Source organism: Manis pentadactyla, chromosome 2 (assembly GCF_030020395.1).
Source record: "Manis pentadactyla isolate mManPen7 chromosome 2, mManPen7.hap1, whole genome shotgun sequence".
Taxonomy (NCBI): Eukaryota; Metazoa; Chordata; class Mammalia; order Pholidota; family Manidae; genus Manis; species Manis pentadactyla.
This window is the reverse complement of record NC_080020.1, coordinates 13,207,480-13,225,369: the sequence shown is the minus strand read 5'-3', so window position 1 is coordinate 13,225,369 and position 17,890 is coordinate 13,207,480. Positions and strand designations below refer to the sequence as shown.

Here is a 17,890-nt window from a genome sequence, read left to right as displayed (position 1 = left end):
CAGATGTGCTAGTATGAAAATGCTAAGTAACTATGCTACTGAATCTGACGTATTTAGGCAGAGGCAGTAGTATGATCTGCTTCGACCTATCCACCTGAAAACATTGACCGTGTAACGTTAGAACATTCCTGCCTCTCACTGCTGCTTGAAGACTTCTGGGGCAGTACCCGTTCGGCATGAGGGATCAGATTAGAAATAAATATCAGAAAAGCAGAAAGAGTTCTTGCTTCCTCCTACGAGATTACTTCTATATCAGAAGGAAGGGGGATAGCATTCTCTGAGCCCTATTGAATATCTTTCCTAATTTTGAGTGTAGCCATGAGACGCACAGATGACCTGCCAGCAGCAGGCGGAGGCATGCACTGCCTGTGTTATTGCTGAGACTCGACATTGCAAGTGTGCGCCCAGGATCAGTGCCTCGCGCTCAGGGGATCCGCGTCTGTGTTTACGAATGGTCCCCACTCTCAGTGAGCGCTACCCATGAGCCACGGTGCCTTGTGAGAGCACCAGACTCTCTGCCAGGTACACCGGCCTTCCCAGATCAGTCTGGAGATGGGTCTGGCAGCACTGAGCAGAGCTGTTTGATGGATGCCGTTGGTGAGGGCAACAGTCCCACATAGGAAAAGAAGCTGCCAGTTTGTAAGTCAGTCTTCTGACACATCTTGCAATGCCTTGTCATGAGAAAACTAAATGTTCAAAAGAAGTGGCCACTTCCCTTATTCAGAATTTGTTTCCTGTTTCATTTCCTTAATGAGGCCAGGAGTCTAAAGGGTGGACTTAGAGGGGAGCTCTCTGTGATTAGTGGTACATCCTACGCCACACTGGTACAACAGATCATCATCCTGGTACCATCACTTACACCAACACACACACGCACACACACCCATGGATCACAGCCTTTATAAGACAGGTGCTTTGCAAAAATTTTTCCCAGTTTCATAAACTGTTCTTTTCATTTTCTTAATGGTGGAAGCACAAAAAGCTATTAATTTTGATGAACTCTAACATCAATTTTTTTCTTTTATGGTGCATTTTTTTATTTTGTTGTCATATCTAGGCAATGTCTGCACAATCCAAGGCAATACAAAATAAATACTACTAAGTCTCTCTCTCTCTCTCTCTCACACACACACACACACACACACACACACACACATATATATACACTACAGATCACAGCCAAAGCCCTGGAGCTGGGACTGACAGAATAGAATGCCTAGCCCTTTTCTGGGAAGTGCAGGACGAGACCGTCCTGGCAGAGGGGCCCGAGGACACAGACACACTGATGCCACAGCTGAGCCTGACTCCATAGAACCAGGAGGCTCGTCAGTAAGATGAGCCGAGTGACCTACTCTGGGGAGTTCTGACTCTTTCCAGAAAAGTCAAAGGTAGAAACAGTAGAAAGCAGGTCTCTCCGTCCTTAAAATATATCACTTTAAAGAACATTTTGTTTACTTTTCCTAGTGTATTTCTGGATTATTTGTTAACCTCACATTTTTAAAATTAAAATGTATTTTGAACTTTTCATTTTATATATATAATCCTTTTGAATGTAACAGAAGCTGTAGATATTAATATGTCCCCTTCTTCTTTACTGTTTCAGCTGAGGGATTGGGGGATGTTATTTCAGAAGGATCTGTGGAACATTTAAGCAAGGGCAGTTCCTCTGAAGGCCTGCATTTCTACAGCCTATTCAGTCAGTGGGGAACGCGGGTGATGATGGTTAGACCACAAAGGGGACTAGTCTTCACCATAAGACTGAGCCACTGTGTGCTGGCTGGACAGAAGTTTCCCCAGTGGGAGATTTCCACTTAGTAATTGGGCGGTAGAACAAATACAGTGACTCAATTATCTCCATTTGCAACACACATTTAAATGTACCAGGCCAGCCTCACAGTAAACAGCAGTTACTTGCCTGCCCTGAACAGCAAAACAAAAGAAAAAACAAATCATAAACTCAAGATACGAATTCGCCTATTTCTTTCTTTAATTAATTTGGCTGAAATTAGAAAGCCACAGGACTTAAATTGTACCACAGATTTCATCTTGAAGGTACTAACTGTGGAGCACTCACTCGAGTCTCCTGGTCCTGGGCACACTGGGTTCTAATAATGCGTCAGGATATTTTAGTGTAACTGTTGCACGGGGTTTTGGTTTGATTAATCTCAGCAGGGTTCGCAGACGGCCCACGAAGTCAACATGAAAAATGCCCTTCAGATGTTCTATTATTAAAAGTTGAGTAATTATGTCACCAAAAGAGGAATAAAGATGGCTGCAGTTTCAGGGTAAAAACTGAAAGAAACACTTCCCACAAGCTGACAGAGACGTGTGTCTCTCTCCACAGTGGGAAAAGAAGGGATGCAATTGCCAGCTGAGTGTCCGGTGCCAAAGCCGATCTCATCAATAGCTGCTCAATTAAAAACAACAATGAGAAGGTCGAATGAGTATGTGCAACAGGACAGGGAATGCGAAAAAGATTATACTGTGCATTCTTTCAAATATGATTAGAAATACATAACTCATAATACAGTGACATCGAGACCCTAGAAGACAGATCAGGTGCCAAAGAGAGACGGAGTCTAGAGATGTAGATGTTTAAAAACTCAGGTATTTAGGTACAAATGGCATATTAGATCAGGTACAGAACCCTAGGGTGCCCGATTCCCATTCCCATTCCCATCCACATTGTAAAGCATTGCTGCTTCATGATTTTAGAATCTGGTTATATTCCGTTTTTCTGCATGGAGGTAGGGAATGGTGCCCAGTGCTGGGCAGGCCAGCCTGGGGGTCCTGTGGGCTCTGTTCACAGCATGCCGCCTGGATCCTTGCAGAAAGGGTGCCCACGGCATTTATGAGGAGGGGAGGTCCACTGCTCCGGGGCTGGTTTCCCTTCCACCCCTCAGAACAAAATACAGGACAACAGATCTCCAGGTCAACGCACTTTCAGCATTCAGCAAGTACTCAACAAACAACTGAACCGCCTCAGAACCACCGACGAGTGTACACTAAGCACTCAGTATGTGCCAGGCGCTCTTCTGTGCACTTTGCAAGAATGCATTCATCTCGTCTCCCAACATGCATGACAATGGTTCCCAAACATTTCAGCCCATGGGAAGCTCCTAAAAATCCCAACACCCATGTCACACCCAAAACCAATCACAATATTTGGGAGTGGGAGTATGCATCAATTCCATTTAAAGACCCCCCAGTAATTCCACTGTGCAACAAAGCCTCAGACCCTTACCTGAGAGAGATGGGCACCATTACCATCTACGTTTTTCAGATACAGGAACTGAGACACAGAGAAGTTAATGCCTTGCCAAGGCCACATAGCTGGCAAGCAGCCGAGTTGGGATCTGAACCCAGTTTATCTGACTGCTGCCAAACACCAAGACACTGCCCTATAGTCATAGAAAGAAATTACTGGATGCAATGAATTGAAGCAGGGTGGCAACTGAAATCGTGAAGGAGGTACACTGGGCATGAAGAACAAGCCATGCGGGTGGCTGTTCACTTGAGGGAAATCTTTCACAATCCAACCAGGCCAAAACACAGGTGCAGTTCTTGGAAAAGATCAGCGTACAGCCACGAACAATGACTGTGGAGGACCTCAGGAAGCACGTGTCCTGGAACAAAGGTTCTCACACCTCACAGTGGGTGAACGTCACCTGGAAGGCCTGTTACGGTACAGACTGCTGGGCCCACCCCTGATTTTCTAATTCAGTAGGTCCAGGAGAAAGCCTTAGAATTTGCTTCTCTAACAAATTCCCCCAGTGAGTAACCGGGATGTAAGGTATAGCATAAGGAATATAGTCAAGATATTGTAACAGCCTGGTAGGGTGATAGCTGGAACCTAGAATTATGTATATAAATGTTCTACCACTGTGATGTACACTTGAAACTCATGTAATGTAATACTGTGTGTCAACTACCCTTCAATAAAAAATAATTATTAAAAAAAAAAAAAAAATTCCCCCAGTGATGCTCACACAAAACCAGCGCCCTCGGCACCCCACAGTGGTCACGAGTGACAAGTGGGAGTGGCAGCTGCATGGGATGGTTTGAGGGGCCCTGGAGTCACAGAGCTCGTCTGTCTCCCCGGAGGGTCTCCCCAGAGCCTGCAATGCCTCCGCCAGCTCCTTCCCATCACTCTGCTCACTCCTATCACCATCCAGCCCAGGCTGCAGCTATCTCCTCCTCCAGGAAGCCTTCCTGGACCCTGCACCTCTCCTATGCTCCCCTTACTGATCACAACACCTGCTATGAGTTTCATGACCTTCCTTCCCCTCGCCTACCTCTCCCAGTGGACAAAAATGGGAGCCTCCTAGAGGACAGGGGCTGTTTCTATTACTCCTTCAACCTTCAGCATCTATCACTAGGCCTGGCTCAGAAAAGGTGCAAAATCAGTGTGCACATTTGGGCACTCCATCCTACCAGGAAGGATGGGCATGGGACAAATTTCTGAGCAGAAGCTTCCCTTTCAGCCATAAGAGAACGTCCCAACATACAAACTGTATGTGTTTCAAAGTACATGTGTAAATTGTTTTAGGATTCAGGTCTTATTTATCTGTCTGTATATTATAAATATTATGAGCTGACCTCAGAACCTTATGTAAAGTGGCTGAATGACAATTTTACCACTCAAGTACAAGACTGTTCAATATCCCTATTATTCAGAACAATAATTCCTAAGAAAGACTGTGAGCAGAGTTCTGATACCAGGAACACTCTCATTCCTGGCCTCCGGCCCCTCTGCTGAAAGCCAGTAAAATCTCAGACTCACCGTCCCCTCGCACCTGCCCTCAATGTTGAGTAAAGGTCCCAGTTGCCCATTTTTCAGCAGACTGTTTCCTGCCAGTGACACTGTCCAGTCTGGTTGTTTCAGACCTGCGTTCTCTGTTCCACCAATGACAGCCTGCCAGTCTCAGGAAACAAGCTCTGCCATGATGCAAATGGGGGCTGAGGGGAAAGGCTAAGCCCTTCCTCTCCCACGTCAGCCGGGAGCATCCTCTTAGTGCTGCCCGACCTGGCTGAACCCAGAGAGAGAGGACGGGAAGGAGTTCCAGCCCAGACCCAGCAGGCCAGAGCAGGAGGCACGTTGAATCAGGCACGTGGTCCCTGAACTTACAATGCTGAGCTCTCCTTTCTTCCACAATGACACAGGTTGGTCCTGCTGCAGGGCAACGGGCAGAGGTTATTTCTGACACAGAACCCAGGTCCCTTAAGGTCCTGGCTAGAAGAGGCGACAGTCCTGGGTCTAGGACATGTGAGCATCATGAGCACAGGACGGGGTGCTACCCACGTCCATGGATGCTGACCTCCCAGCCACAGCAACTGCAATGCCCGTGTATCAGAGACACGCCATCTGTTCCTGGTGCCGCCACTGCCACAGCTCTGGCATTCTCTCAGGGCCAGCGAGAAGGCACCATCCCCTCTGAGGTCTGGCCCTGGAGCTTCTGTGAGGCCCCGTGCTCATGTGCCCCACCCGGCTCCTCTGTATCAGCCTCAGTTCAGCAAGCAGGAACCATCATCCAGTTTGCATCCATGTCAGGACGCTGACGTCCAGGCATGTTGCAGGCTGCAGAGGAGCCAGCCACGTGGAAGCGTGCGTGGGCCTCTCGAAGCCAGGCAGGCCTGGGTTCATCTCTCAGTCTTGTCACTCACTACAGGGCTTTGGCCACAACAACACTGTTCCATTTCATTTTTTCAGCTGTGCAGGGGGGCAGTAAAACCTAACTTGTTCTTCAGTTAGAATGAACCTCATCGGCACCACAGAACACAGACAACAATTTCAGCAAATGTTTCCTCAGTTCTCCCAAGGATGGTACAGAACCACTCACCTCATCCTAGAAGCTAATCACATACACCATATACCTTAGGGCATTAGGGCTTAATTCTGTAAAGAAAGGCTGATGTGGAATGAGATGAGCATCATGGATAAACAGTACCCTCAGGTCCTCTGAGGGTTCCTGGAGAAAGGGATTAAACAGACAGGAAGGACAGAGCTGGGAATCAGGAGGGCGCGGGTGAGAGTCCAGTCCGAGAGAAGAGGGTGGGCCCAGCAGAACCAACATAGAAGCAGCAAGTAACCTGACATGCTCTCCCCTTTCTCTGTCTTATTTGAGATGCAGAGGTGAAGAAAATCCTGTGAGCACTTTGCACTTAATGCATGTCTCCCTACAAATGGAAAATACAATTAAACATTCCAGTTACTGATTTTCAAATTGCCATGTATTATGATTTGCCTCTAGAAAGCAATGTACATTTGCTGTTCCTTCCGGGTGTTTTGGAAATAACAAAAAAGTTTCTAAACCATTTAAATATATATATGTACTTCTGTGATTTTATGATCCCCTTTATGCCATTACATATCTCAAAAGCAAGCATTTTTTCAATATTTAGCTTTCAGACAAAGTAGTAATAATAAAACCACTGACTATTTCCATTCTAAAGGAATATTTTTCTTTAGCTCAGGAAAGGAAAAGGGAAGAAGGCTCACTGCTCTCGGCAGCCCGCAGGGAGGTCAACCCACCAAGCCGCAGGGCCAGGCACAGAGAGCCCTGGGCCAGGAGCGGGCAGATCCGAGATCAAGGCCAGCTCTGCTCTTCCGCTGCTTTCCTTTGAACACGTCATTTCATTTCTCTGGGCCACAGTTTCCTCATGTGTCGAGTGTAAGGGCCTTCCATCTAACAAAAGTGTAAAACTTTAATTACACTCTGCTTTAGTATCTACAAAAGTAGAAATACTTGCCTCAAACTTTCAGGAAGATAAAGACTAACAAGGAAACACTTGAACAAGGCTTTAAGATTATATAATAAAATAGAAAGAAAAAAAAAGACTCAGAAAACACAGGCTGTCGGGGACACTAGAGGTCTGGCCAGCTAAGGTGAAACTGGATTCTCAGTGCACAGCAGGTGGCTGGCAGTGGTCTTTTGGGTGAAGCTTGCTGCTAGCCTTCCAGGAGCTAAGAGGACTAGTAGTTTCTTTTAGTAAAGCAGGTTGAAAGTGAGCTTGAAATTGACAAGCAGCCCAGGTGGTGTTCCCAGTCTTTCTTAGGGACACTGGACATTAGATTTTCCCCATAAACTGTTCTTCAGGTATAGATATTATACCCTCAACTGGTATAAACTGCAGACTAAATAAAATGCGTTAATAATGACCTCATTCCCAAAGCCAAATCCCAGCCCATGTCTGAGTTCAAAAGTTCCGGTGGCAAGGAGGCTCAGCTGCCTGGTGAGAAGGCTCTACAGCCATGAGCAGTTGGGCCTGTGACTTAACTTCTCTGAGCCTCCCTTTTCTCATCTGTAAATGGGATAGTAATAGTATCTACATTACATAGATACGAGGAGGAACAATGAATCATTACTGCATGCAAATCCCTAGGAGAAGAGCTTGGCACATACTAAGTGTCTGATACATGCTACCTAATGCTCACATTAAAATCAATATCAACATAACTCAAGAACTATGTTTATTTCACCTACTACTTCAGTAAGAAAACAAGTAGCAACAGGAGCAGGTGGGGAGGCCCTGAAGTCCGGAGCACTCCTGGGAAATGCAGCTGCTCACTGCCTCACCCTGACACTGTCCAACATTCCGAAATACAGGCATCTTGCACGGGAATGGAGGGCTGATTGGTACAGAGGAAGAGGAACCTCGGGATGGCGACGGGGTAGGAAATTCACAACCAAAGGCCATGAAACAAGGTGTGCTGTGAAGGCGGCTGCAGGCGGCGGCTGGGAAGAGCACCTGCAGGGAGAGGCAGGTAAGGGGCCAGGGGGCTCTTGTGGGAGGAACTGGAGGAAGAAGGAAGTCCCACACCGTATAAGCATATAAATGAAAAGGCGGGTAACCAAGGGGTAAAGGAAGACGGCGGACTGGAGAATCAAAGCAGGTAATGAAAATTAGACTACTGGATAATAGGAAATAGCAACAAGAAACTCTGAAGGACGGGGTGGCGGCAGAGAACAAGGCTCAGCAGCACACGGAGAGGTGCACAAATAACAGCAGCCGGAGAAAATGCAGGAAGAACGTTGGGAAGATGTGGGACTGAAGAGAAAAGGAGTTATTTGTTAGGAAAGGTGGAAACATAAAATGGGGTTGAAGATTTCTGTGCCTGCTGGCAAAGGACAGCCACGAACTGGGAGCAGCGGAGGGGCGATTAGGGAAGGAAACACCAAGTAAGCAGAAGAGGCGGCGAGGGGCAAGAGAAGCTTGGGAGGAGAGGCGGGTGAGAGACCAATCTGCACAGGCTTGGTGGCGAGCGCTAAATGAATTCAAGTAGTTCTTCTATTCACACAGTTACTATCCAATGCTGGGCAGCTAGTAACCAAGAATTTTACTAGCTTTGGTTTGCTTTGTTTTCAGCACTTGGACGAGGCGAAACTCCCCGCAGTCAGACGGACCGCCCGCCAGCCAGCACAGGTCGCCTGAGGTCCCTCTGACGTGGGCAGCAGAGCGGGTTTGCACCTTCCTAGGGCTGGTGTGCCAATTCCTCACCGCGGCAACCAGAAGGAAGCAAACCAACTCGAGCAACTCGCTCCAATTCTGAGACTACAGACCCCACATCCCCCAGTCTTTCTCGGGCAGTGAGATCAAGCTGGGACCTGGGGGGAAACTCGCTTTGGAAGCTAGTTCTCCAACCGCACCCGCCGTTGCAGGGGAGCTGGGCCAGTGCTGGCCGCCCCCGGCTCCCGCACCTTATCCGCCTCGGGCGCGGCAGGCAGCGGGCACAGCGGCCGCGAGCGCGGGGTAAGGTTTCAGGGTAATCCCTGGCCCCGCGGGGCTGGAGGCGGCCTTTCCCGAGAGCGCCGCCCGCACACCCGCCCCGGCGGCAGCGAGTCCCACTGCGGGCCACCAACAGGTGCGCAGCCGCGCGGCTGGAGACCCGGCAGGAGGAGGGGGCAGCGAGACCATGGGCCACGGAGCTGTCGCTCGGGGCGTCTCCGCTCCCGGGGGCCTCGGCTACCCGCCCCGCGCCCCCGACGCAGCCTCACCTCGCGCGGTCCGCACTCGCCAGAGCCGCAAGGTCGGCGGATCCAAGACGTTCCTGCGACACACGGCCGGTCCCAGTCGCGCGGGCTCCGAGCACGCCGGGCTGTCGCAGGAGCCTCCGCTCGGGGGCGCGGTCTCTGGGCCGGCGGCCGGCACACGGCGCGCGGGAGAAAGCGCGGCGCTCGATCGCCGCCCGCGCCGCCGCCGCCTGGCCCCCCTAAACCACGCCCCCGCCGGGCTCTACCTCCAATCGGGCCACGCCCCTATCCGCCTACCTCCCCAGGATACGCCCCGCGCGGCTGCCCGCCCTTCCACCCTCCCACCCCTCCCAGCCATTCCCAACTCCCACCCTTCCCCCATCTGAAGACGGCCACGCCCCGGCCCGTAGCCCTTCCCCATCCCCCACCTCTTCTTGCCTTCGGCCGCACAGCCCAACACCTCCTCCTACCACCACCCTCAGCCGCATCCCCCTGAACCTGGCTCTCCCCAGACCCCTTCAATCCCCTGCTGCGCCCTGGGCGGGAGGAGACGCCGCGTCTCCGGGGCAACCGCCCTGCTGTGCACTGGCCCCACCTCTGCCCCGGGGAGGATTCGCTCTAGGCTGAGGCACCGCTTTTTCGCGCAAAGGTAACAAACACGAAGTGAAAATTTTTAAACCTCCTTGTTTCCCCAAGGCCCAGGTCAAGTCTTAGGTGTACTGTTCGGTGAACGCACTGAAATAATCACCTTTCCTATGTGGCTCAAGGCCTAATCATTAATTCACATGAAAACCAGAGGCGAAGCAAACCCTTCAGCGCCTCGATCTAGGCCTGAAATATATGACCCTGTTTGCATGCGACTAATGCAATTCATAAAGTAAGCGTATTCTTTTTAAAAGTGTCGTTTTTTAGATGATTCCTTTGAGTGGTTATTATGTGCCAGCACTATTATAAACGTGGTACTTTTATACTCAAAGAACAATAACCACTATTTTTAAACTAAAGAACATAGAAAAGTATTATATTACCCAATGAAAAGTCAAATTAATTTTAAATATGCTTTTTAAATAGTGAAAAAACTATGCTGTATAATACTCAAAAGGCGATACAGGCCATTATACACTTGTCAAAACCCACAGAAAATGCATCACAAAGAGTTAATCCTAATGTAAATTCATTCATCATGATGTATCAATATTGGCCCATCCGTTGTACCCAAAGGTTCACACTGATGTAAAATGTCAGTAAGAGGAGAAACTGGGAGGGGGGCAGTTCGAGGGAATAGATGGGAACTTGTTTTCGACTCAATTCTTCTGCAAACCGAAAACTACTCCAAAAAACAGTCTATTAATTAAAGCACACACCCCAAAATAATAACGGTAATTATCTCTGGGTGGTGGAAATATGAGCAAATTTTTGTTTCATTGTTTGAATCTTTATTGAAATTCCTCACATGTTTGACAATGAATATACGTTTTTAGAGCAGAAAAATATACTATATAAATAAACCATGGAAAATTTTAGACATAGTGTGAGAGGCTAATATCACATATTCCATTTTATTCTACTCTATATCACTTAAAGGAAATCTGCATGGAGCTCCCATAAACACTAAAATAAAACTTATTTCAGTATTGTTTTAAAGAGTATCAAGGACAAAACTGAGAGGTTTTCCTTATCTCTTCAGAATTAGCACAAATCTGAGGAGAAAATTTTGATTTTTCATTTTAAGAAATTTGTGTCTGAAAGAGTCATTTCTGCCTGCTTGGAGACCATTATTAATATTTACATGCAATACCTTTTCTGGTGAAGAAGAACACTATACCGGAAACTACGTCCTTAGGGAAAAGAGGCCTGGCCTTTAGATAAATGGATTTCTGTAGAGTTGTAAAGACCCCGGCCTGGCTGCATCTTCTTCCATGTTACAGGTGACCTGGACGTGCCCTTTGTCTTTTTGAGTTTTTTCCCTTTCAGCAAAAAGTAAAAGCTGCCTCACTGGACTGGTTGGAAAATATCAATTTTTTCCCCATATAAACCTCCTGGTATCTTAGCACAGACAGGTGCTTAATAATTATTAGTTCCTGTCCTTTAAAAAATATTTTTTCAGGGTTTTAGTGGAAATTCTGAGCTCCTGAGATGAAATATATTTCTGGCTTTACATTAATACCTTATTGAAACAAGGCAGGATGGTTCAAGAGAAAAATAATTGTTCTTACGTGGAGGGACTGGGGCTAAATCCAGCACATTGCTAGTTGTATGCATCAAATGGATACATCACCAAACTTCTCTGCATCTCAGTTTTCTAATCTGTTCGTTCAGTGAAAGATTTGGGCCAGTGACCTCTAAGTTTCCTTCAGCTTCCATCATTCCAGGGAGACTCTCAGTGTGGCTTCTGAATGAAAAGGCCTGAATCTCCTATAGTGACCTCTCGCTGTTCACAGGACCAGCCATCATTCATGGCCCTTCAAACAAAGCTGATATCTGCATTCTACCTTCCAGACAAATGGGAACCTCCAAAGGTTTGTTTGAACTTTTTCCCTCTGTGATCTGCTGGTAGTCAACTCTGATTAGTAGCTTAAACTTTAGTAGCAGCCAATCCAAAGCTTTCACCAAAAATTCACTGCAATGCCCCTGGTGCTTCCTGCAGGGTAGTGTCTGGAGATAGAAATTTCCATCCTCACGAAGTCTAAAGTGCACTTCTTTTTTGCGTAATAATATCTCCAAAACTCTAATATGTCTTTCTATTTATATTTTTTGAGCACTTAATATGCTATGTCCTGCACATTCATTGTCTCTTTAAAACCTCAAAGCAGCCCCTGAAGTACCAATACCAGTCTTGTTTTATAGATGGGGAAAACAAAGTTCAGAGAGGTTGAATGAAGTGCTTAAGGTTACACAGCCAGTAAATGATAGAACCAGGATTTGATTTCATGCTCTTGCCTTTAAACACTATGAAGAAAGCAGTACTGTGAGTGGCTCCAGGGTTCTGACAAAACATTGTTGTCTTCAGTCTGCTGTAAGTTCCACCCCTCAGGGGTTTCTCAGGAGAAGCAACAAGGAAGGAAAGGATAAGGACTGAATGCTTGTGTGCCCCCCCCCAGTTCATATGTAGAAGCCCCAACCCCCAATGGATGTTTCAGGAGGTGGGACCTTTGGAAGGTCAGTGGATTTAGATAGTCATGAGGGTGGGGCCCCATCATAGGATTAGAGCCCTTGTAAGAAGAGACCAGAGTGCTTGCACGCCTGCTCGCTCTCTCTCCCGTGAGAAGACAACATCAAGAAGGTGGCCGTCCGCAAGCCAGGAAGTGACCTCACCGGCCCCCAGATCTGCTGGTACCTGGGCCTTGGACTTCCCAGCCTCCAGAGCTGTGGGAAATGAATTTCTATTGTTTCAGCCAACTGGTCTGTGGTATTTGTCATGGCAGCCCGGGTGACTCAGGCAGAAAGGAAACTCCTTTCTCCTCATTATAGATGTTTTCCTCTGAGGAGGGTCCACAGAGTCACCCCCCTAGCCTCGGGCCCCACCTCCAGTGCCAAAGTAGGTGTCACCTAACTGGTGGGGGAAATCCGGTGCTCCACCTACCTTGACAGTACAGACCTAACTATTTAGTAATGCAATAGTATTTTCTTAAAAGCACAGAGGCACTCTTTTTCTAGCCTCTCCACTCGGACTACAGAAGGATGCCATCTGGGGTCAGTGTCTCTGCCTCAGAGCCAGACTGTCACCTGGCTGGAGTGACTGAGGTCCCCACCCGGCTGGGGGAGCAGGCAGGGCACTCAAAGTATTAGCAGGAACTGTCCACACAGATCTAAAGTCACACTTGCCAACTGACTTTGTCAGTACTGGCACTGACATTTTTATTGTCATTTGTGGGTCTCCATCCTCCTGTTTCTTAATTGGTTGTGAAGGTGGGAAGGGGAGAGGGAGGAACCAGCTGCCCCACAACTGCCCCTGAAACAAAAGGGAAGACCTCTATGTAGGCTCCCTCAGTAGAGACAGGAGCCTCTTCCCCACCACCCTGTGGTTTCAGGAAAATGGCTTAACCTGGCTCTGACTTGGTCCTTGTCTATGACATACTGTGGTGAAGATTAAGTGTGATAGTGTACGGAGAGTCCTAGCACAGAGCCTGGTGCATGGTAAAATGCTCGGTAAAAGGTGGCTGTCATTACTGATCACAATGGATCAGAAGCATTTTCTGTCTTATTCTCTAGTTTATCAGAACAGACATCTTGCCAATTTAAGGCTTCTAGGTGGAAAGAATAATTCTTGGTATTTGTCAAACTATTTTGGCACGTAAGTATCTATTCAGGGGAGGGCAGGAGTGTCCCATTAATTTAGGCAGAAAGAGAAAAGACGTTTCCTTGCTCTTTGCCCAGGAACAGGGCACGGAGGCCGAGAGGCTGAGGGAGCATGGGGGGGATGGACCAGGAGCCAGCCCCCCGCGGCGTCTGCAGTGCCCTCCCTGTGTGCTCAGAGGGGTGCCTTCACACGTGGACCTGGAGGCCTTGAGAAAGAGAAGAGGGCGAGCAGTAGGAGGGTCGCTGTCAATAGAGGTGAGGATACCAGCACCCCGATCTGAGAGTGCGCAGTGGCTGGACCAAAGGGGCTTCCAGAGCCCTTGTCTACACGCTGGCTCTCTCTTTGCCGGCTCAAGCAACTCCTGGAATCCTGTCACCTTTATTAAATTGCCATGATTGATACCCTCTCTTACCGCTTTTTGTTCTGTCGCTCTGACCCCTTCATCATGTCACACGATGCCCTTAATCCTCTATGCAATGTGACCTCCGCCCTTAGTGATGGAGCACTGGCTTCAGAGACAAGCAGGTCTGCCACAGAGTCCCCCTTTCCCCTTTCCCTACCTGGGTGGCCTTGGCTAAGCTCTTCTTAACCTTAGTTCCTGCATCCATAACAGAGAAAGAAGAATACCTGCTCTGTCGAGGTGGGGATTTAACAACATTCTCTCTGGGAAGACTTGAGAAGAGAGTATGCAATACAAATGGCTGCTAGCAGCACACACAGGCAAACCCAGGGCTGCCTGGTGACCCCCAGTGTCTTCTTCAAGGCTCACCTCAAGCTCCCTTCTTCTTTGGAGCCTCCCCGACTTCCCTAGGTAGGGTTCATTACGTCATATTCGGTGACACCCTAAGACCTCAGATACATTTTTGTTTTAGCACTGACCAGAGGGGTCAGGAGCTCCTTGAGGACAGTGAATACGTATTTCTTAAATGAATAGACCTTATTTTTTTAGAGCAGTTTTTGGTTTACAGAAAAATGAATCCAGAAAGTACAGCGTCCCCAAAGACCCCCTTTCTCCCCACCAACAGTTTCCCTTATTAACATCTTGCATCATTAGTGTGATATATTTGTTAAAATTGATAAACCAACACTGACACATTTCCTTCACCTTTCTTATTACACATTCTGTGGGTTTTGACATTTCAGACATCATATATCCACCACCAGGTCATGTGCAGAACAGCTTCACTGCCCTGAAAAACCCCGGCTCTCCGCCTGTCCATCCGTCGCTCCCTGCTAACCATGGCAACCACTGGTCTGCCATCACTGTAGTTTTGCGTCATCCAGCATGTCACATAATTGACTCGGGGAGCCTGCAGCCTTCGGTAGCATTAATTACTTCAGTGTTGGATGTGCTTTGTCCTAAGAATTATTTCATTCTAAGACTTCAGACACACATTGGTTTTAGTTCTGATCAAAGAGATTATGGTCTCCTTAAGGACATTAGTATTTTTTCTTTTACTTTGGGATCGCCCACAGCACTGAGTACATAGTAGGTACCAGGTATTCAATAAAATGACGGTAGTAATAATAACAATAAGTCATTAGTTACTATATGCTTAAAGGTATATTATAAACTTAAAGAGTGAAGTTAAAAAAAAAAACAGTTCCTAAAATCAGAGTCCTGACAGTCTAGGCAGGCTGCCAGTTCTTTTCGGCTGATTTTTTTAAGTCCTGCTAAAACAATCATTCTTTTCAACTCCAAAATTCTAAGCAAACTCCTAATAAGCATCATAGCCCACAACTATAATTTGAGATGAATCATGTGGCCAGTTTTGAATTTCAACTCTGACCACTCATCCATTTTAAAACCCAAATTAATTCTATTTTTCCCCCACCAACTTCAAAAGTGCAGGAGAACAGATAGGAGAGATCAAAATGATTCACTGTTTACTTATAAGTAGCCTTTGAATAATGAGAAACAGGTTAAAAGAGACAGTTATATTATCATAAATCTTAAAAGAGGGTTATTTCACAGATCAGAATATTAATGAGAATATTAATATTAATATTATAATATTAGTTCATGGAAAACCTCTAGACTTGGGCAGTGAGAGAGGATGAATAAATAGATGTGCTGGGAAAATTAACTATCATAATATAATCATGTTCTTTTAGGTTTGAGAAAATAGTGGTAAGGTACACACTAACCAAAGTCAAGTAAACTAGTCCTTAGACAGAAACTCAAGGATTCCAGCACCTTCTTGGACTTACTGAATTGTTTGAGACATACAGACTGCTCCCTGAACATTTTTAAGAATTAAACTACAAGTAATGTAATGGAAATAGCTTATCATCATTATGACAGCTACCATTCTTTGAGTCAGAGTACACTTTGGGTTTTACCTACATCCTTTCATTCGCTCTTCAGAATGACAGCAACAGTTTTGGTGTCAGACATTGCTGAATTTCAGTCCCACCCCTGCCACTGTGTAGTTAAGTGACTTAGAGCAAGCTACTTTATATCTCTTAGCCTCAAGTATTTAAAAAACTTAGATTCTGTGCAATACATAAATCACACATGTACAGGTGGATGGTGTGTGTGTGTGTGTGTGCGCGTGTGTGTGTGTGTTGGACAGACCCTCAGATGACCCACAGTGATATCCACCTCTAGGTGTTTGTGTCTGCATGTAAGTCACACTCCCTGAGTGCAGACAGAATCTGTGATTTCACCTATCCAATAGATACGGCAAAGTAGATAGAACATCACTCCCACAATTATGTTATATAAAGACCCCATCATAGCAGACCGGAGGTAGAGACTCATAATTTGATGAAGGCCATGCTGCAGAAGACCACACAGCAAGGAACTGTGAGCATCCTCTAGGGCCTGGGGGCAGCTTCTAGCCAACAGGCATCAAAAAACTGGGGCTGTCAATCATATAGCCATAAGGAAATAAGTTCTGCCAACAGCCTAAAGGAGCCTGGGAGCAAGTTCTTCCCCACTCAAGCTTCCAGATCAGAACACAGCTCAGCCCACATCTTGATTGCAACTCAGAGGCAAGGATCCAGCTAAGCTGTACCCAGACTCTTGATCCACAGAAACTGAGAGAAAATACGTATGTGTTGTTTTAACACACTAAGTATGTGGTTATTTGTTTTCACATCACAAAAAATCAACACAATATTAATGTAACCACCAGACTGATTAAAAATGTAGAGCATTTCTAGCACCTCAGAAGTTGCCCTTCTGTCTCCTCCTAGTTAGCAATGCCCACCACCCCAAGAGTAAAGATTATTCTAACTGTATCACCTTAAATTAGTTGTTTGTTTTTGAGCTTCATCTCACTGGAACTATGCCATATGTATTCTTTAGTGTCTGATTTATTTTACTTAATTTTACACCCGTGAGATTCATACATGTTCTGTGCAACAGCAGTTTATTCTTTTCCATGGCTGCATAGGATTCCACTGTTGGAACGTATCATGTCCTAATCTAGTGTTGATGGACAATTAACTTTTTTCTACTAGGGGTTATTATGATTCCATGAACATTCCTGAACATGGTTTTAGTAGGAAAAAAAAAAACACTTCTTTTGAGTATATACCCAGGAGTAATACTGGGTCATAGAGTTTGCCTATGTTCACCTTTATTTAGTACTGCCAGACATTTTTTCAAAATGGTTGTTTCGGTTTACATTCCCACAAGTGACTTATAACAGAGTTCCAGATGGTCCACCACCCTCGTTAATACTTGGCATTGTCTTGACCTCAGTTTTCTCTCAGAAAAATAAGGGTACTAGTAGTACACACCACCCAGAGCTGTGAACATCAAGTAAAAACATATACAAAGGTCCTCATAAAATTGTACTTGTTTGGTAAATAGTACATGTTTATTTCCATTTTGCTTGCCAGATCACGCAGACAGAATGGCTGCGCTGGGATTCAAACCCCAAGAGATGAATTTCAAACTCCATCCTGTTTCCACCACACCCTTAACCAGGCCACTTCCTAGTCATTTTTAATGGGCATCAATCTCCACAAATATTTCAAAGTTTTCTCTTCTTTCAGAAACTGTTCTCTTGTGTAGATAGAGGAAGCATGTGCTCTTTCTACATGATTTAAAAGTAGAATTGCAACTCAACAATGTGGAGGGCATTTATGATTTCTTTTATAGAAAATTTGTACACTTCATTGCAATTTATGCTGGAACATTCTCTCTGCCAAACCTTCTGTTGAAAGTGGCCTTGGCTGCCCTTGCTGATGTCTTCACCTAAAGAGCTTACTTTATTCCTAGTTAGTCCTAAATTGTCAACTTCTTTGTTTTTCTGCCATGTTCTAAGAGATATTTAGGATTTCTATTTGTTCTATTATTCAGTCCTTGTCTGCAAGACAAAAAAAAGTCCTAGTCACAGAAAAGGCAATAAAAGAAATAGGAGTATGTGTACTGGTGGCAGCAAGGCTGAGATGTACTAAGTGAAGGCAGGCAATGCGGGCCATGCAGCCCAGAGACAGGAGAGCAGATGGACGCCGTGACTCACACATCAGAGGTCCCAGGACCACACAAGGGCCTGTTTGGAAATCCCAAAGACACCCACGGGCTGGTCTAGCATTAAGGCTCATGTGTTTGGAATGCACTGGAGTGTTATAATGTTGATTTGATGTTTGTGGAGGAAAAAAT

General features: G+C 46.2%; 1 protein-coding gene across 1 annotated transcript in view; it reads right to left on the bottom strand.

Annotated features, from left to right (window-relative positions):
• Window positions 1-9,220, bottom strand: part of SPATA13 (spermatogenesis associated 13) — a 167,252-nt gene extending 158,032 nt beyond the window's left edge. Inside the window, exon 1 of the mRNA XM_057490204.1 lies at window positions 8,997-9,220. The gene's annotated coding sequence lies outside the window, so the exon portion shown is untranslated. The remainder of the gene's footprint in view (window positions 1-8,996) is intronic.
• Between the last annotated feature and the right edge of the window lie 8,670 nt (window positions 9,221-17,890).